Source organism: Macrobrachium nipponense, chromosome 27 (assembly GCF_015104395.2).
Source record: "Macrobrachium nipponense isolate FS-2020 chromosome 27, ASM1510439v2, whole genome shotgun sequence".
Classification (NCBI taxonomy): domain Eukaryota; kingdom Metazoa; phylum Arthropoda; class Malacostraca; order Decapoda; family Palaemonidae; genus Macrobrachium; species Macrobrachium nipponense.
The window spans coordinates 26,698,156-26,719,415 of NC_087216.1; the positions used below are offsets into that span (position 1 = coordinate 26,698,156).

A 21,260-nucleotide genomic window follows, 5' to 3' on the forward strand; every position below is an offset into this window, starting at 1 on the left:
TGTAGTAAATAATAAAAAAAAAAAAACTCTGATTTTCTCCCACACAACACAGAGAAGTATTACTTCATACCTCAGTTTTCCAATCATAGATGTGTTCCAGTATCAAGCAATACGTATATAGTTATGGAAGTTTACGACTACAAAATCTGAGTGTACTTCATGCTCTTACTACATACTCTCTTGGGAACAAGGACCACAATTTAAAACTGGGCGAATGTCAAGACTAAAGTCAAATGTACATTCTACCCATCTACAGTCTTTCTATATGCAGTACTCATGACCAATCAAATTTCATACCCGGAAAAATTCCATGTTCTCAACAACAGTGCTGATATAGGATTCTTGAGGTAAAAAACTTGAGACAAGCAACCAACCCATAATGAAGATGAAACATCCTTTGAAATGGCTTCCCAAAAGCAAATTAAATGCCATTGCAAAAGCATACTGCTTCCTAGATTACAGTGTGGAATTCAAACTGACATAACAGTCTATAACATTCCTCCTATCCTCAATAAGATCCTCACCCCGCCAAAGTATCACCACTGAGTTGGCAGCCTCTTTGTGCAGGTGGAAGGTTCAGCAAAACCTACAATACCTTCCGCAACTGTCAGTTAAGGAAGACAGTTGTCTTGAAAACATAACACTATAATTTCTACCCTTTTGGTGTTTTTATGGGTTCCATTTATTAGATGGAATTGTTTTAACAAAAAATATTTTACAGTTACCTTTTCCTCCCTTAATATGAGAGTACAAATGGTGCTGGTGCATAAAAAAATTTAAATATCTTTATACAAATGTGTAAAGTTTCCTTTTGATCCTATAAATTCAGTTTTTTCCCATTAACTTCCTTCTTATAGTAAGCAAACCCAAATACTACTACAAAGGGTGGACCAGCCTCAGTCCACGGGGACAGACATGATTATAGCTATGGTTTAATGAATAAAATCTTATGCCAACATATAAAATTTATTTTGCAAAGAATCACTGTCATTAATTCATTTCCATTCTTAGCACGTACATATTTGATCAATGACTTGCCCTGAGCCTTGTTGCCCATTCACAAACAGCTACGTACTTCTATGGTTTCAAAAATGGTGGGCTTCCCTAACACCCAAACCTTGCTTTTCGTGTGTCCCGAAGTATATGTGCTGTAGTATCACACCAGAAAAAATAAGAAAAAGGACAAAATACTGTTCAAAAGAAAATTATACGGACCAATATTTACTTGAAAGTAATGTACTGAAACTAGCTGTAATGAGCAGTTTATCATCATGTTATTTTTAAAATTAATAAGGACTAGGTCCTTTTTACATAATTGTTGATTGAGAGTAGAAAATTATCATGAACCAAATACTCAATTTCACAATGTATTATAAATGGAAGAGATGGTAATAGAACAATCAAACAATTCTATAAGAAATAAATGTCAATATTGTCGCATTAACAAACACTAAAAAAACAAAATTAACCTCAGTACTGTTGAAGAGTTAAAATTAAAATTTTTTACAATGCTTTGATATCTTATAGAAATATTATAAATATATATACTACCACATATACATATCATAAAAATTAACTGTAAAGGACCTCAGGTGATCCTGGACTTTCAAACCTGTTGTGCATAATCCTAAATCTAAGTAACTGAACTGTATTGTGCACAAATTCATTAATAATAACTATATACAACAGCATATTATCAAGTATCAGTAATGAATGATTACATAAGATATGTCGGGCTTAATTTGTTTTGGGAGAATACTATGCAGCTGATAAGATATGGAATAAACGCAGGCAACCTTGAAGACTGAATTGGGTGACGATGACGTACTAAAGTCAAGTTAGAGTACTGTATGCAGTGAAACTTCAATATTGTATCAGAAATAATTAAATGACGGTTACTTCGGCATTTCTTCCATGGTAAATATAGGATGCAAAGAGTAATAAGTAGCATATTTACCAATAAAAACATGAGAGCTTGCATCATCTTCTAAGTCTGTTGCTGCTGTTGTTTTCAAGAAGTTCCATAAGTTCTTGGGCATTATTTTTGGGATGGCAAAGCTGCTTAAACCAATTAATAGTTTATAAATGCTTATGCTAAAGTACCCGGGTGCTTTCCGACTTTTACAATAATGGCAGCCTTAGGTGTAAATCATGCTGATGATGGAGACTGTACCTGCGTTATCATTTACATGCTACGTATATGTAGGAAACAATTTTATCTATCTGAAAATAATTCATTCCACTGTTACATGCATCTCCTCCACAAAAACTGTGGCTACTGAATCTTCTAGATAGTATGTACCAGGCTTGGGATCAAATGAAATGTGACTTCAGTCTTTAAGCAATGCTAAGGGAGAGAAATGATCTTGTGTGAGGTTAGGTTGAGATGAATTCCTGTATTTCACTTTCATGATTCATATAAGTCAGTGTTTCCCAACCTTTTCTAACCCTAGCACCCCTAGAAGTCGGGTCAAGCGAGTCCAGCACCCCCTAACTAATATATTATTACTAGGATAAAAGAAAGTGAAATTTACTGCCATGTATGTACTGCTTCCAGCACCACTGGCACCCAGGTTGGGAAACACTTGATATAAGCAAAGGTTCTGACACTATCCTTAAAAACATTCTGTGATTGAAGCCAATTCTCTACAAGAATATTTTACAACTGCTTACCTTGTATATAGCAATTCTAAAGTTGCTAATGATGAAAGCAAGTTAAAAAATGAAAATGTTAAAATACATGGAGAAGGAAGTCTTTTCCTGCCGAGAAGGATACCAATGAGGAACAATCTGCCCACCAGCACATCTGAATTTGTTTAACAGTTTATGTATTCAGTAATTAGTCTGCAAGGTTTTGAATGCTATAAGCCTATGTTCTGATAATTCATAATGACTGTACATTGCATCTGTTGCTTCTGATTCATAACATTTTCACATGTTCTTCATCTAAGCCAAGATTGGGTTGTCTTTGAAATATTTTGAGAGGAAAAAATAGGTTACGAAGACCTAGCCCTGTAAGAAGTTCAAACAGAATGAGCACGGGACACGAAAGAACGAGAGAGAACTCATTTTACATCTAATCCCTAAAAGGGAAACCCGACACCAAACTTTCATGGTGCTGCTGATGAACAAGTGATGACTCTCAAAAGCAATGAAGGCTAAGATCTTAAAACATTTTTTAAGTCTTATTGTTATTCAGAGGATGAACTCTATTCACATGGAACAAGCACACAAGGGCGCCAGACTTGAAATTCTAACTTCTAAAGAATATATGGTGGTCTCTTGAATGAAGTAAGAGAACAGAATGGGAAAACTGCTTAATGATGCACTACACAACAGATCAGTGGAGTACATAGCACTTAAACTATATAATTATTAGATTATTCCAATAACTTAATAACTATAAAGATGAAAATCTTTAAAAGGCCACTCCTTCATATATATCTACAGACTATGACTTAAAATCTTATTCCCATCTTCTTTTAACTTCAGCTTCAATTTCCTTCCAATTAATGGTTGTAAAATCTTATTTATTTGGAACCATTTGGACTCAAAGACCATGGTTAGGGCTTTTCCTAATATACTCTACCTCGTCTAAGGTTTTACATCATCTCTTATGCGCCACACGATTTACATCAGACTTGTGGAACCTCATGGAATTTATGCATTTTCTGGCTGTTGAGTAAAATCACCTGTTTTGAGACTTGAATATCAAACCTGGACTAAACTTATTTATGGTTTGTCTCTTATTTCAAGGCTAGGCTCTTCCTGTTAAGTAGTGCTGGCAATTTGATGAGCCTCCTTTTAGCCCCTGCATCTAGCATTGTTATTGTTTGGAAACTTCCCAGTGACAAGCTAATGGTCAGGCATACGGCTAACCTACAATGATTATCAGGTTTAACCCCACAATAGTGTTTACGATTCATGCCATGTGGGCGGCAGGGATAGCAAGGGCCAGGACAGAGTGACAAGTGAAAACCTATGAAAAGTAAATTGGATCTGCAATGTGATGGTGATTGGAGAGTACTGAGAGAATTGAAAAATATATGGGAAAACTTTCAAAGATAACTGGGGTTGATATTTGGGTGCTATATCATCTTATCATATTTCTGCAAAGATGGATGAAGTGAAAGAGGTGTTCATCAAGTAAGATATGGCAAATCGTTTGTATTTTTCATAGCTAACAAACCTGAGGTCTTAACAATAGTTTATTTTCCAAGTGCCAGCTGGTGACTCCCTGTTACATTCAAGAAAGAAAAAATAAATTATACAATTGTTCCTTTGGGAGAAATTAAGTGGGTAACATCGGATCTACAGACAAGAAAATAGTTAACAATTCTGCAAATGAAGGGGAGAAGGGAATATTGCATGGATGATACGTAATGCTACTAAAGTGACTTCCAAAATTATCCAGAAGTTTTCATCCAAAATGATATTGTTATGTTACAATAAAGTTTCATACATACTTACCTGGCAGATATATACATAGCTAAGACTCCGTCGTCCCCGACAGAAATTCAAATTTCGCGCCACTCGCTACAGGTAGGTCAGGTGATCTACCGACCTGCCCTCGGGCGGAGGACTAGGAACCATCCCCGTTTTTCTATCATATTTCTCTCTTCCACCTGTCTCCTGCGGGGAGGCTGGGTGGGCTTTTAATTGTATATATCTGCCAGGTAAGTATGTATGAAACTTTATTGTAACATAACAATATCATTTTCATACAATCAACTTACCTGTCAGATATATACATAGCTGATTGGCACCCTTCGGTGGAGGGTAAGAGACAGCTACTATATGGAATAGACAGGTAAACAACATATGTTGTAGGTATAAATAAAAACCTTGGTTCCTACCTGATAGGTGGTAGACTTCGTGGGTGTTTGCCCAGTAGTCTGCATCACCTCAAGAACTTTAGCGAGATATATGATCTATGGCCAAGAGTTCTTGTGGGTCTGCGATGGGTCTTATCCGCTTACTCCTCGGCAGAGCCTGAAAGGACTTTGTCAATGGGTGCTGATCCACTTATATGACAATACACCTTATGAAGGAGCACACAACCAATCCCGACCACCTGATCCTAACCATATGTTAGAACTAAGGATTGTTCCGAGTTATCCCCGAATCTTCAACTTCACAACAACCGTAACTCAAAAAAACCCACTCCGCACATATATAATTTCTAAAAAAAAATTATACTCATCTAATTAGATATGCCAAGATTCTCTTACTGAACAACATAGACGGCCGCCCGTGCTAAACCAAGTCCTCCATTGTTCGAAGAGACTCCAGACCATATCCAAAAGAAGAAAAGTATATACTTTTAAGGATTGGTGTCGGCTCCCGTACCCAGAATCGTATCCGCCGATACGAACGGACCTAGAGAAAAACACTTCTCATATGTCACACGAACGTCTTTCAAGTAATGAGGATGCAAATACTGAGTTGCATCTCCAAAATGTGTAATCTATGATGTTTTTTAGCGACATATTCTTATGAAACGAGAGAGACGTCGCTACTGCTCTCACTTCATGAGCTTTAACTTTCCAAAACAGGGTTCGTAACTGTTCGTCAGAACAGACCTTATGCGCGTCTGTAATGACGTTCCTCACAAAGAATGCCAGCGCATTCTTGGACATCAGTCTTGTGGGTCTTTTACCGCGCACCAAAGACCTTGTCTAGAGCCTCCCATCTGATGCTTTCTCTGAATGTAGAACTTTAGAGCTCTTACAGGGCATAGAGATCTTTCTGTTTCTCTTCCTACTACGACTCGATATGCCTTTGACTTCGAATGACTTAGGCCAGGGATTCGAGGGATTCTCATTCTTAGCTAAAAACAGGGTCTTAAACGAGCAAATAGCTGAGTCTCCCTTGAAACCTACTTTATCTTGCAGAGCATGTAATTCACTAACTCTCTTTGCCGTAGCTAAAGATAATAGGAATAGGCATTTTCTGGTGATGTCTCGAAACGAAGCCAGATGAGGAGGTTCGAATCTTTCAGATGAAAGAAACTTGAGGACCACGTCTAGGTTCCAGTTCGGAGGGACCGGTTCCTTCGACTTTGAAGTCTCAAAGGACCTTATGAGATCAAGGAGATCTTTATTATCTGCCAGATCTAATCCTCTATTCCTGAAGACAGCCGAGAGCATACTTCTGTATCCCTTTATTGTGGATACAGCTAGATGAGGTTGCTCTCTCAGGAATAGAAGGAAATCAGCAATTTCCGCTATAGAGGTAGTGGAGGACAACTTCTTAGTTCTACACCACCTTCTAAAAACCTCCCACTTCGATTGATATACTTTCGTAGTGGAGGTTCTGCGTGCTCTCGCGATCGCGCTTGCAACTTCGCGAGAAAAACCCTCTCGCTCTGACGAGTCTTTCGATAGTCGAAAGGCAGTCAGAGCGAGAGCGGGGAGGTTTTGATGATACCTCTTGAAGTGTGGTTGTCTGAGAAGATCCATCCTTCTTGGTAGGGATCTTGGAAAGTCTACGATCCACTCTACCACCTCCGTGAACCAATCTTGGGCCGGCCAAAAGGGGGCTATCAATGTCATCCTCGTCTCCTTTGACGCCACAAACTTTTTTAGTACTAATCCCAGGATTTTGAATGGAGGAAAAGCATATACGTCTACGCTGCGACCAATCTAGCAGGAAGGCGTTCTACCATAAGAGCTCTTGGATCTTCCACGACCGAGCAAAAGACTGCCAGCCTTTTGGAAATGAATGTGGCGAAGAGATCCACATGAGGTGTCCCCCACAGCGACCAGAGATCTTGACACACCTCCTCGTGTAGGGTCCACTCTGTATGAAGGACCTGGTTCCTCCTGCTGAGTCTGTCCGCCCTCACATTCTTCACTCCCTGCACGAACCTTGTCAGAAGGGAGATGTTCCTGTGAGACGTCCAAAGCAAAAGGTCTCTCGTCAGTTCGTAAAGGAACGAGGAGTGAGTCCCTCCCTGTTTTCGAATGTAGGCAAGTGCGGTGGTGTTGTCCACGTTTACTTGCACTACTTTGTTCGACACCAGAGGTTCTAGACTCTTCAAAGCCAGATGCACGGCGAAGAGCTCTTTGCAGTTTATGTGCCAAGTCACCTGCGCTGGTTCCCAGGTGCCCGACACCTCCTTCGAGCCTAATGTTGCTCCCCAACCTTTCTCCGACGCGTCGGAGTACAACACTAGGTCTGGGTTCTGTGTCCTTAGAGAGATCCCTTTGTTCTCTTCCAGAGGGGGCAACCACCATTCCAGGTGCGATCTTATCTCCACTGGAATGGGAAAGGCGTCCGACAGTTGTCCAGTTTTCCAACTCCAAGACTTCTTGAGGAAGAATTGAAGCGGACGTAAATGAAGTCTTCCTAGCGGTTTTTTTTTTTTTGAAGAACTGTTCGAGCGAGGAAAGGGTCCCTAGCAGGCTCAACCATTCCCTCGCCGACGTATGTTCCTTCCTTAAGAAGAGGAGAGACTATCTGCAAACCTTTTGCGATTCTCTCTTGCGAAGGAAATACTCGAAAACCCCGAGAATCCATCCGAAATCCCCAGATAGACTAAGTCTTGTCTGGGGGTCAGCTGCGACTTCTCGAGGTTCACGAGCAATCCCAATGCTTTGATCAGATCTAAAGTTAACGTCAGGTCCTCCAAGCACTGTCTCTCTGATCTGGCCTGATGAGCCAGTCGTCCAGATACAGAGAGATATTTACTCCTTTGAGGTGAAGAAACCTCGCCACATTCTTCATCAGGCTTGTGAAGACCTGAGGAGCTGTGGACAGGCCGAAACACAAGGCTCTGAACTGAAAGATCCTTCCCCCCGTCATGAAACGGAGGTACTTCTTCGATGAAGGGTGGATCGGGACGTGAAAGTAGGCGTCCTGGAGATCTAGAGACACCATCCAATCTCCTTGTCGCAATGACGCAAGGACTGAAGCAGAAGTCTCCATCGAGAACTTCTCCTTCGAACAAATTTGTTCAGAGAGCTGACGTCCAGTACTGGTCTCCAGCCTCCCGAGGCTTTCGCAACCAGAAAAAGGCGATTGTAAAACCCCGGGGAGTTTTGATCCAGTACTAGTTCTATCGCTCTCTTGTCCCACATTTGTTCCACCATCAATCGAAGAGTATCCCTCTGCATAGGATCCTTGTATTGGCTGGCTTGTTAGGTCCCTTGGTATTGACGTTAGGGGAGGAGTGTTCAGGAAAGGGATACGATATCCCTTCCTTATTATAGCCAACGATGACGCGTCTGCGTTTATAAGTGTCCAGGCCTCCACAAATCCCAGGAGCCTGGCACCTACTGGTGCTTGGAGGAGAGAAGCTTCACTTTCCCTTTTTAAAGGGACGAAAGGCAGACCTACCTCTCTTCTCAGGAGCCTTCCTTCTTGCGGGAGGTCTGGAGGTAGGGCCACCTCGAAAGGGCTGAACTGATGTACTCGGTCCTTTCTTGTCAGTTGTAGAAGCAGGCTTCTTCTTCCTTGCTGACTGCGTCAGAAGGTCCTGAGTCGCCTTCTCAGTTTAATGAATGAGCAATGTCCCTTCACCAACTGAGAAGGAACAAAAAGTCAGACAAAGGCGAATACAGCAGCGCTGCCCTCTGAGCGTGGGAGACTGCCTTGGTTAAAAAAGGCACCATATACCGTCCTCTTCTTTAGAAGACCTGTTCCAAAACAAAGAGGAGATTTCAAACGAGCCATCCTGCACCGCTTTGTCTATACAAGACAATATGCACAAAAGGGCTTCCGGTTCGATTCCTTCCGAATCATGAAGTTTTTATGATAAAACAAAGTTTAATGTATACTTACCTGGCAGGTATATATATAGCTATAGCTATATTCTCTGTTCCACCTGGCAGAAATTTTTCAAACTCGCGGCAAACGCTAGTAACCTATTAGTAGTTCAGGCAACCACCACCCCGTTACCGTGGCGCTAGCGCTAGGAACCGTTCCCAATTGGGCCCAGATTTTCTCTGAACCCTGTCCCCTGAGGGGAGGCGGGTGGGAATTAAATTATATATACCTGCCAGGTAAGTATACATTAAACTTTGTTTTTATCATAAAATGACAATTTGTCCAAAATTGCATTTTTCCTAACTATACAAACCTGAGGTCCTTTTACAATAGGAAGGTACTAGCGGCAGCTGGATAGGTCGTAAGCTTTCGAACAAGGGGTTCGGTAGTTAACTGCTTGTCCGACTAGGCGCGCGAACCGCGCGACTGGGAGGTAAACAAATCACTTTTGCTTTGGCCCAAGCAAAAACTGCAGAGTGAGGGGTGGCATGAGGTGGGGCTATGTGTAAAAGGACCTCAGGTTTGTATAGTTAGGAAAAATGCAATTTTGGACAAATTGTCATTTGTTCCGACACGGCATACAAACCTTCGGTCCTTTTACAATAGGAAGACTCACTTCTTGGTGGGGGTGGAATCTGAGTCTTTTGTGAACAGACCTGGTGTTCGCCCAACCTTGGAAGACCCCCTCCTCCCTGGTCGTAAGAGCGAGGGAGGGATCCAAGCCTCTGTCCGATTGATTGGGGTGTGCACCGCAGGATCAATGGTCAGACCTCTGGACCGAGTACTAAGAGAGAGGCATGCGTATCTCTTCGTACCAGCAATGCAAGAACTTGTTCCTGTACAGGAGCAAATATAAAGTCATGGGTTTGACTCTTGTAGGCATCCACTTCCCCCTTTGTAGAAGGAAGTGGTGGATATTCTGCTCCTATCCCTAGTGAAAGGATAGGATGGGGCTCTGTCATATAGTCTCACCTGCATCTCGTCCTCCATCCAGCGTAGTGACGACCATGGCCCTCTGCCCACACAGGTAGAGAAGGTGGGGAAAAGGAGGAAAATGGGAAGAAGAGAGAGCCAGTCACTCACTCACTCACACATCCATCCACACAGTCACACCAGGACTCGATGCTGTTCAGCCTGCGAGGGTCTGGGTTAGCTACACAACTTGTTGAGCAGCCACCACGGGTCCCAAGGAAAAGGTATCCAAGGACCTGTGGGCAATATCCCGAAGGTTAGAAGGACGTAAAGGTAGTCTGGTTAGACCAGACCCCTGCCTTCAGGACCTGCGCCACGGAGAAGTTCTTGCGAAACGCCAACGAGGGGCCAATACTTCTGACTTCGTGAGCTCTCGGACGGGACGTACGGATGTCGTCACTACCATCAGCTCATACGCCCTCCTGATGACCTCACGCAGCCAGAATGAAAGTGTGTTCTTGGATACTTCTTTCTTGGTGACCCCGGTGCTAACGAAGAGGCGTCGACACTCAGGCCTGAGGTGTCGAGTTCTCTTCAGATAGCGCCGTAGCGCCCTCACAGGACAAAGCAGCATCTCATCCGCATCATTATCGTGAAGTCCAATAGGGAGGGAATCGTGAATGACTCGAACCTGTCATCAGGGACTGACGGTTTCTGAGTCTTCGCAACGAAGTTCGGACGAAATCGAGCGTCACGGATCCCCATACCCCTGGAGTGTCGTACATCATAGGAAAGACCATGAAGTTCCCCTACTCTCTTCGCCGATGCCAGGGCCAGCAAGCAAGAGGGTCTTGAGGGTCAGATCCCTGTCTGACGACTCTCGGAGTGGGCTCGAACGGTTGTTCGAGTCAGACTCCTAAGGACGAGAGTCAGTCCCACGCAGGGGCCCTGAGTTCCCGGGTTGGGCAAGACCTTTCGAAGCTCCTCATAAGCAAGGAGATCTCGAACGAGTTCGAGATGTCAACCCCCTCAGTTTCAGGACGAGCGCCAAGGCGGCTCTGTATCCTTTAACTGTGGGGACTGAGAGGAGCTTCTCTCGGCAAGAAGAAAAACGAGGAAATCCGCTACCTGCTGAGAGGGTGGGGGGGCTCTGAAGAGGAGATAGACCCCGTCTACGACACCAACCACAGAAAACGGCCCACTTCCCCTGGTACACAGTGCAGAGGACTGACGGACGTTTCCAGCCATCTCTGTTGCTGCGCTACGAGAAAAGCCTCTCGTTCGCAAGAGATGGTGGATAACAGCCAGCCGTGAAGACGTAGGGACTGGACTGCTCGGTGGTACCAGCTCGACGTGTGGCTGGGCGAGAAGGTTGTGCCCAAGGGGAATCTCTCTCGGTTCTCCTGCGAGAAGAGCCAGCAGGTCGGATACCAAATGGCCTGTGGCCATTTGGGAGCCACCAGGATCATCCTGAGATTCGGGGTGACCAGCGCTCGACTGATCACCTTGCGAATCAGGCTGAACGGGGGAAAGGCATAGGCGAAGAGGTTGTCCCAGGGTGTTTGAAGAGCGTCCTCTGCAGCTGCCCATGGGTCCGGCACGGCCGGAGCCGAGAAGAACACCTGGAGCTTCCTGTTGTGCCGGGTGGCGAACAGATCCACGACTGGTCGCCCCCACAGGTCGAAGAGCCTTTCCGCCACGTCCTGGTGTAGAGACCATTCGGTCCTATCACCTGATCACCGACGGCTGAGCGTGTCTGCTACTACATTCCTCTTCCCTGGAATGTAGACGTGCCGACAGCTCTATTGAGTGTGCCTGAGCCCACTCGTGCACCTGCCGAGTCAACTGGTACAACGGGAGAGACACTAGGCCCCCTGTTTGTTGACGTAAGCCACCACCGTGGTGTTGTCGCACATCAACACCACTGAGTGTCCCATCAAGCGGTCCTGAAACTCTTGGAGAGCGAGAACGCTGCCTTGAGTTCCAGAACATTGATGTGAAGGTGCTTGTCGTTCTCGTCCCACACTCCTGAAGTCAGCAACTCCTCCAGGTGTGCGCCCCATCCCTCGGTTCGATGCGTCTGAGAACAGCTGCATGTCCGGGGGGGGAGTGCGCAGTGGCACTCCTCTTAAGAGGTTCCTGTCGTCGAGCCACCAGGCTAGGTCCTGCCTCACCTCCTGTGTCAGTGACACTGGAAAGCTTGGGGGATTCCGTCGCCTGTGACCAACTCTCCTTTAGTCTCCACTGAAGAGACCGCAGGTGAAGACGCCCGTGAGGGACTAACTTCTCGAGTGACGACAGGTGTCCGATCACGACTTGCCATCGCTGAGCTACCTGTTCCTGCCGAGACAGGAACTGGTTGGCTGCCCTCCCTGAATCTGCTGATCCGCGAGTCTGCGGGGAAGACTCGCCCTGCTACCGTGTCGATCAGCATACCCAGGTACTTCATCCTCTGCTTGGGCTCGAGATCGGACTTCTCGAAGTTCACAACGATCCCCAGATCGCGACAGAACTCGAGCAGTCGATCCCTGTCCTGTAGCAACTGCGAGCGGGAGCTCGCCAGGACTAACCAATCGTCGAGATACCTCAACAGACGTATCCCGTGCGAATGGGCCCAAGCAGACACCAGAGTGAACACTCGCGTGAACACCTGTGGGGCGGTTGAGAGACCGAAGCACAGTGCCCTGAAACTGGTACACCGTCCCGTCGAGGATGAAGCGGAGGTACTTTCTGGAGGACTGATGAATGGGTATTTGGAAATACGCATCCTTCAAGTCCACTGAAAGCATGAAATCGTTCTCCCTATGATGGAGTCGAGCACTGAGCGTGCCGTCTCCATCGTGAACCGGGTCTGGCGAACAAACCGGTTCAGGGTGGGAGAGAGATCTATCACCGGGCGCCAGCCTCCCGTAGACTTTTCCACCAGGAAGAGTCGACTGTAAAAGCCCGGTGACTGATCCTTGACGATCTCTACAGCTCTCTTGCTCAGCATGGTCTTGATCTCCTGTCTGAGTGCTACGTCCTTCGATGACCCTGGAACGTACGACTGCTGTTGGACCGGGTTGGGGGTGAGGGGTGGCCGAGATTCGAAGGGTAATAGATATCCCTCCCGAAGGACATCTACAATCCAGGTCTCGGCGCCGTAGCGCTGCCAAGTTGCCCAATGGCTGGCCAGGCACCCCCCCACTTCCGGCAGCAGGTGAGGGGGAACGCCGTCCCTAGCGTTTCCCCCCGTTTCCCCCCTTTCTTCGACTTCTTCCCAGAGCCTCCACGGGATGAGGAGGGCTGGGAGGAGGGCTGGTTACGGCTCCCCTTTGTTAGAGTCGAAGAAGACAGAGTCATTCCTCGGGGCTTCGACGCAGCAACCGTCTTAGCAGCCGAGGAAGCGCTAGCCGAGCTCTTAGACTTGGCCGCAGTCCGAGGCTGCCCAGAAGCCTTCGAGACTGCCTGGTGAACCAGACGGTCACTGTCATCAGTGCGTCGTCTGTCCACCGCAGCGTCCACCATCTCTCCTGGGAAGAGAGACGTGGAACTCCGTAAAGGTCCGTTTCGAAGCCCCAACGCCGCCTCACGCCCGGCCGCCCTGGAAACCCGAGTAAGGGACAGCGGTCCCTTCGTCGGAGAACCAGGTTGGCCCACAGGTTCACCGTCTGGTGGGCAAGGAAGGAGATGGCTCTTCCCCCAGACTGGCAAAGTCTCCTGAAGGCCGAGTCATCTTCGGGAGAAATTCCCCCGGAGTTGGCTGCGACCTTAGATACTGTGAGGGACCACAGATCTAGCCAGGAGACGGCCTGGAAAGCTGCCATGGCGGTAGATTCCCAGGCCGAGTGCCTCTTGCTGCGAGAACCACAGGTTCTCGGACAGGAGCTGTTGCAAGAGACACACCCGGAGTCAGCCTAGCTAACTCCGGGTTCACCTGTTTGATTTTGGGCGGCATCGGCGTCTTCAGATGGCACGTAAAACCGCCGCTGTCGTAGCAGAGGAGGTGGAAGTAGCTTGCTCGACCTGCCAGACTTAAGCGAACCGTCTTGTCCGGAGACAAGCGATTCAACCTGGTCCAGCACTGAGTCCGCAAGCTCTGAACGCGGCAAACCCACCGTCGGTCTGGGTTCCCTCTTCGGGCCCCAGAACGACTCGAGCCGGGACGTGGGCCTCGGATGGTGGGAGCGGCGATCCTTCCCCGAGGTCGTTTGTGCTGACGAATCACGCAATAACCTCGGCAAAGTTCCTCTGGATCTCGGGCGTGATAGCATCCTGCGGAGTCGGACCGTCCCAGTCCCTCAAACAGGAGCATCTCCCGAGACCCTCCTCCCTCAAGGAGAGGAGCAGCACGACAGCCCCCTCTCGGTCTCCTCCAACCACCTGTGCGTACGACCTGGCTGGTCCGAGAACCGAGCCTGGTACGTACGACGACGTGGCGGGATCCTGAGGGGCGCACCCCTCACGATCACTCCTCAATACCTCGCCCCTCCCGTTGTACCCGAGGAGGTTGAAGGTATGGGAGAGGCAGACCTGACGCTCCCTCCTCGCTCGCTGGCAGAACCAGTGGGCTTGGAGGACTGCAGGCGATCGCCAACCCGCGGTGGTGATCGAGCTGCAGACCTAGTCGAGCCGTCTCGCTGTGGAGAACGGCTGGACCGAGAACGCGGCCCCGGTCTCGTGCAGAGGAGCTGGTGCTGGTCGCCGTACCCGATCGCTCTCTGCAGAGTAGCGACGGTCAGGCGCACCGGCGAGCTCCACTGTCACTGTGAGATCGGTGCGTATCCTCACGGTGCGTCCGTTCGCTGGTACCAGCCGTGGCTGGTGCCGGCGAACGGGGGGTGGGACCTCTTCCCAGCCTCAGCCCGTGGCCGGTCATGGACCGTCACGTCCGCCCGCCCGGGGTAGCCAGCCGCTCGCCGTGAGAGCGAGAGCTGGTCTGGTGAGAGTCGCGTGAGCGGCTGTCACCAGTCTTCGCTCCGTGCCGTGAACCTGACGCTGAGCGGACTCAGAGGTCTGGTTCCTGGCTGCACGGTCGCTGGTAGGCGACCGTACACTCGGTACCTCTCGCGAACGAGCGCCGAGCCGGATCCTGCTGCTGTGGCTGAACCACTAACAGCAGGTGAGGAAGTGCCGGTGTTAGCCGGCACCCCTCTGGTCCCCGTAGTCTTCTTCCTTGCGGGAGAAGAGACGGGTCCTGCTCCCGAAGGAGCAGGGCGACCAGCGGAAGAACCCCCGTCTCACCGGAGCAAGAAGCGGGCCCTTAGAAGCTCCCGAAGGAGACTTCTAGGGGGGGGGGTGGGGGGGAGGGCTGACCTTCTTCTTCTTAGGCGGGGGAAGCCTTAGAGAAGAAGGGGAAGAGGCGGCAGACGACGACGACGACGATGAAGACGACGACGACACCTTCCTCCTCTTCTTCTTCTTCTTCGTCAACCTCCTCAGGACCGACGTCAGGTCTGTCATCCAGGACGGAGCCGGGGCTGCTGTTGCCGAAGCAACAGGGCCCGGACGTACCTGTCCGAAACAGACCAGCATCGGAGCAGCGGCGCCAGGAACAGGAAACAACATCAGCAGGTGCGATCATCACAGGAACGGCAGTCGAGACGGCAGGAGCAGGAACAGGAACAGCAGCGTGGTCACGGCAGGTACGGCAGACTGTGTGGGCGGTACAGATGGTCGAACCAGCGGCACAGACATCATCGGTACCGGTGGTAGGTCCAGGGCGAGCTCTTCGGGCACCTGAAGTCCGGTCGCGGCAGCACGGCAAACCCCAGGTGGCGGCATCACACTCCCCCGAGTTACGGCGACTGGCCCCTGCACCGATGTTGTGGGTGTTACAGAGACGCGTGCTGGGTGTACACCAGGTGAGGAGGTGACGCGTAGCCGGGTGTTGTCAGGGTCGTGGTGGTGGTTGTGACCGTAGCATGAGTAACCGCCACGGAGCCAGCGAGATGATAGAGCAGCCCCTGGACACTCGGCACGCCTGCAGCCCCAACGATGCCCAGCACCTGTCCGAGGTCATCCTTCACGGCAACCGCACCTGAGGAGGCAAAAGTCGGGTGATTAGAAGGATCCTCTACCCGCTCGCGCGAAGACGAGCGGATAGAGGACCCAGAATACAACTCTACGTCAGGGTATCTAGCGCCCTCCTCCACACTCGACATCAGGAGAGGAGAAGGACCTAGACACCCCCCCCGAAGGGGAAGGCGCGAGACGTGGAAGTTGAGCGGGTGGCAGGAAAGAAGACGAAGTGTCCGTCACCAAAGGAGTCGCGGGAGAGCTTTCCGACGACTCCTTTGCAGGCCTTCGCTTCTTCCTGCCCTCATACAAAGTCCACTGCGCCTCCGACCAGTCATTACATACATCACAGGGCTCGGCCCGGGTGCATTCGCGCCCCCGACACCGAGCACACAAAATATGAGGGTCAATCTCCGGGAATGATCTGAACTTCCCGCATTTGCGCCCTTCGATACCCGGGCAAAGTCTCCTTGGGGTAGCGAGGCGAGAGATTCCATCATTATTCACTTGAAAGCCGTAATTAATATGTAAAGAGAGAATAATTGTACTTACAATACTCTTCCTACACAATTACAACCAAACTTAGAAAGCAAACGACGAGCAGCGGGCAGAGAGCGAACACCCACACGTCCATCCACTGTGAGGCCGAAAGCAAAAGTGGTTTGTTTACCTCCCAGTCGCAGCGCGCGCGCCTGTCGGACAAGCAGTTAACTACCGAACCCCTTGTTCGAAAGCTTACGACCTATCCAGCTGCCGCTAGTACCTTCCTATTGTAAAAGGACCGAAGGTTTGTATGCCGTGTCGGAACAAACTTCTTTCATTTTAATGTATGACACTTACCTGGCAGGTATATATAGCTGATTGACACATTTGGAGGTGGGTCAAGGACAGCAACATTCTTAGAGTATAAAAATATTATTCAAATATTATTAAAACTCCAGGTTCCTTACTGCTAAGGTAGCTGACTTCATAGGTCCTGCCTCTAAGCCTGCTTAAAACCTTAGTAGCTCTCACAAGGAAGTGTCCTGTATGTTGAAGAAAGCTAAGACTGGAACTGACAACTGGACGTGACCAATGTGTTGACAGAACCTTACAGCCCTCTTATGCCACGGCATTCAAGCTAGTAACAGATCATTTACCTGAACTACACACACACCATCACCGGATAATATTAACAAGACTGAGAAAAGTACCGCACACTTTTCTCAGACGACCAATAAACACAAACACCATCACCTAATAAAATCACTAGTTAAAAGAAGGTTATGGGGTAGTAACTCCTTTGTGCCCAATACTGTACCCGAGGACACGTATGGACCTAGCGTCTGACAATTATCAAAGGTTGTCTGAACGTCCCTAAGATAATGAGACGCGAATATTGAATTAGTTCTCCAATATGTAGATTCAATAATTTCCTTGAGGGCTAAATTCTTTTTAAAAGCTAATGAAGTCGCCACTGCCCTGACTTCATGAGCCTTCACTTTCAAAATACCAAAGCTCTGCTCTTCACACAACATATGAGCCTCTTTAATTAACTCTCTCATGAAGAAGGCTAGAGCGTTCTTCGTCATGGGTCTAGTGGGGCGGGTCTTTAACTGAACACCACAGAGCATCAGACTTCCCTCTGATAACTCCTGTTCTTTCTATATAACATCGCAACGCTCTCACTGGGCAGAGACTCTTTCTTGCTCTTGACCCACCAATTCAGCTAGACCCAAAACTTCAAGGATCTTGGCCAAGGATTATCTGGATTCTCATTCTTGGCCAAGAAACCTTCTTGAATGAACACACTGCATTGCATGTCTCCATCCCACCTTCTTCGATATGGCCTGAAGCTCACTAACTCTTTTAGCAGTTGCCAATGCTACTAAAAAGATAGTCTTCTTAGCAAGTCTCTCAGAGAGGATTCCTCTAAAGGCTCGAATTTGCCAGAAGTTAAATACTTCAAGACCACATCAAGGTTCCAAGCAGTGGCCTGCATTCTGATTGTTTCTTCGTACCAAACGACCTAATCAGATCTCTAAGGTCTAAGTTATTCGAGATGTCTAGATCCCTGTGTCTAAACACTGAGGTTAGCATACTCTTATAACCTTTGATTGTCGAAACTGACAAGCGTAAATCCTTCCTCAAGTATAGAAGGAAATCTGCGATTTGAGTCACAGAGGTACTGGATGAAGACACTTTCCTTTTCTTACACCACTTCCGGAAATTGTCCCACTTCGACTGATACACTGTGATTGTGGAGGTTCTTCTGCTCTAGCCACTGCACTGGCCACCTCTCTAGAATATCCCCTCACTCTGACCAGACGTTCGATAGTCTGAACGCAGTTAGACCCAGAGCGAGGTCATTCTTGTGAAACCTGTCGAAGTGGGGTTGTCTGAGTAAATCTACTCTTAGAGGAAGAGTCCTTGGCGTATCTACTGTCCATTCCAGTACCTCTGTGAACCAACTTTGGGCCGGCCAAAACGGGGCTATTAAGGTCATCCTCGTTCCTTTGCTCTCCCTGAACTTCTTCATCACTTTCCCCAGCACCTTGAACGGAGGAAAAGCGTACAAATCTAGGTTCGACCAATCCATCAGGAATGCATCGACCGCCACTGCTTCCTGGTCTGGAAACCGGAGAGCAATATGTTGGTAACCTTTTTGTTCTGGCTGTCGCAAACAGATCCACTACCGGACGGCCCCACACTTCCACAGGCTCTGGCAAACCTCCATGTGCAAACGTCCACTCCGTCGAGAGAAGTTGCTCTCTCTCTCAACAGGTCCGCACCCACGTTGTTCTTCTCTCCTTGTATAAAACCTGGTGAGTATCACGACCTTTTCCTCTCCTTTTCCCAAAGCAGAAGAAATTTCTTTTGCCAGATCGTAAAGGGGAAACAAAGAATGAGTTCCCCCTTGTTTCCGGATGTATGCCAGAGCCGTGGTGTTGTCCGAGTTGACTGCACTGTCTTGTTCCGAATCAACTCTCTGAAGTGCTTCAAAGCCAAGAAAATTGCCATCAGTTCCTTCCTGTTTTATGTGCCACTTTGTTTCGACCTTGTTCCAAAAGTCCCGACACCTCTTGAGGGCCTAATGTCGCTCCCCAACCCGCGTCCGACGCGTCGGAAAACAGACGAGGTCTGGGTTCTTCTGCTGAAGCGACATCCCTCTGCTAACCTGCCTGGAGTTAGCCACCACTTTAATTCTCCTTTACTTCGGCCGGAATTAGAAACTGGAAGGAATCCGGTTGCAATTTTCTTGGCCATGAATCCTTCAGGAAAAACTGAAGAGGTCTCATGTGCAGTCTTCCTAAAGAAATGAACCTCTCTAGCGAAGAGTGTGTGCCCAGTAGACTCATCCACTCTCTTGCAGAGCATCGGTCTTTCTTTAGAAAGTCCTGCACCTTCGAATGCATTGGGCTTGCCTCTCTGGGGACGGAAAAGCCCGAAAAGTCACTGCCGATATCTGAATCCCCAAATAAACTATCTGTTGTTGGGGCTCCAATTGAGACTTTCCCATATTCACTATCAGACCTAGGTCTTTTGCCAAGTCCAATGTTTGACTCAAGTCCTCCAGACATTGACTTCTTGATTGGGATCTTATCAACCAGTCGTCCAGATAAAAAGACACTCTGATCCCTCTTAAATGTAACCATCTCGCCACATTGGACATCATCCTCGTGAACACTTGAGGGGCTGTGCAAAGGCCGAAGCATAGGGCCTTGAACTGAAAGACCCTGTCCTGAATCACAAACCTTAGATACTTCCTGCTTCCTGGATGAATCGGAATATGAAAGTATGCGTCTTGTAAGTCCAGAGTCGCCATCCAGTTCCCCTGGACGTACCGCTGCCAGTACTGAATCGTTCGTCTCCATAGTGAACTTGGTCTTTTCTACGAAAAGATTCAGTTGACTTACGTCCAAGCACTGGCCTCCAACCTCCCGAGGACTTTGCAACCAGGATAGACGGTTGTAAAATCCCGGAGATTCGTGATCCAGAACAGGTTCTATGGCTCCTTTCTCTAGCATGGAAGCTACTTGCTCCCACAGAGCAGCTTTCTTCTCTAAACAATCGTTGTAATTTGCCCCGACGGGCTCTCGGAGATGTTGCGAGAGGAGGTCTTTTTTCAAAAAGAAAGAATCTTGTACCCTTCCCGAGCTACGTTGACAGCCCAGGGATCCGCCTTCATATTCTGCCAAACTTCCCAAAAACCTTGAAGTCTGGGCTCCCACTGTCGTTCTGGAGGACTGAGTTCTCATTCTTTAGAGGGTCTTGGCTCCTCTTTTCGAGGGTACTCTCTTACCCCTAAAGGCGGTGGGTCGAGCGAATGTTCTTCCTCGAAAGGGCTGTTGCGAAGGCCTAGTATCCTTTGGAGTCTTCTTCACCAACTTGGTTGGTAAAAACTTTTTAACTGAAGAAGAAAGAAGATCTTGAGTGGCTTTCTGCGAAAGGGAGAGAGCTATATCCCTGATCACCTCTGAAGGAAACAGCTGTTTCGAAAGAGGAGAGAACAGTAACTCCGATTTCTTGAGAGTTAGAAACTCCCTTTGAAGCGACGACGAACACAACAGCGATCTCTTCTTAAGTACTCTGCTGTGAATAACGAACAGCCAGTTCATTCGTTCCGTCTCTCAGAGCCTTATCCATGCAGGACATAATGCTCTTAGCTGTCTCTAAGTCCTGCGAATCCTCTTCTTCTAGGGAGTTCGCTAGCGCTCAACCCAAAGACCAATCCAAGAATTGAAGACTTCGAAAGTCCTAAAAATCCCTTTAAATAGATGGTCAAATTCTGAAGACGTCCACCAGACTTTGGCAGACTGTAACGCCTGTCTGCGTGAGCTGTCTACTATACTGGAGAAGTCCCATCCCCCTGGGAGGAGGCAGGTACTCCCAGGCCTAGACTTTCTCCAGTAGCGTAACCATACTACTGATTTAGAAGCCAACTTAGCTGGAGGAAAAACAAAAGAGTATTTTCCCGCTTCTTTCTTCTCCTTCATCCAGTCATTCACCCGTTTGAAGGGCCTCTTCGCCGAAATTAACATCGTCATTTTAAGGAAAGAGGACTTCTTTGGAGTCCTAGTCTTGGAAAACTGTGATAAGGGGGTGGATAACGGAGCTTGTCGGTTTAAATTCCCCCTCAAAACAGCCATAAGACGTGAAGTCAGAACCTTATAATCTGAAGAAGGTTCCGTATTCTTTTCTTCAATTACTTCCAATTCTTCTTCTGCTGAAGAATGTCTTGTAAATCCTCTTCGTAATTGACGCGTTCGTTGAAGGAATAGCGTCCTGCTGCCTGCGTCCTGCGGCTACCGAGGCGTCGGCGTCCTGCCGCCTCTCGATGTCCTGCCGCCTGCGTCCTGCGGCTACCGAGGCGTCGGCTTGTCCTGCGCCTGCGTCCTGCGTCCATCATAGACACGCCTGCTTCCTGCCGCCTGCGCCCACCATTGGTCCCGCGTCCTGCTTCTTCCGAAACTATTTTCCTCCTCCTAGCGCCAGTGCGCCCTGCGTCCTCGGCGAACGTGTCCTTGTCTTCCCTTTTAGAAGACTTAACGGGAAGGAAATCGTCCTTACGCCTCGAAGATGCTTGTTCAGGAGATCCCATG

The 21,260-nt window shown here is 48.2% G+C and overlaps 1 pseudogene; it reads left to right on the plus strand.

Annotated features, from left to right (window-relative positions):
* Positions 1-21,260, plus strand: part of LOC135200966 (casein kinase I-like) — a 123,366-nt pseudogene that overhangs the window by 55,347 nt on the left and 46,759 nt on the right.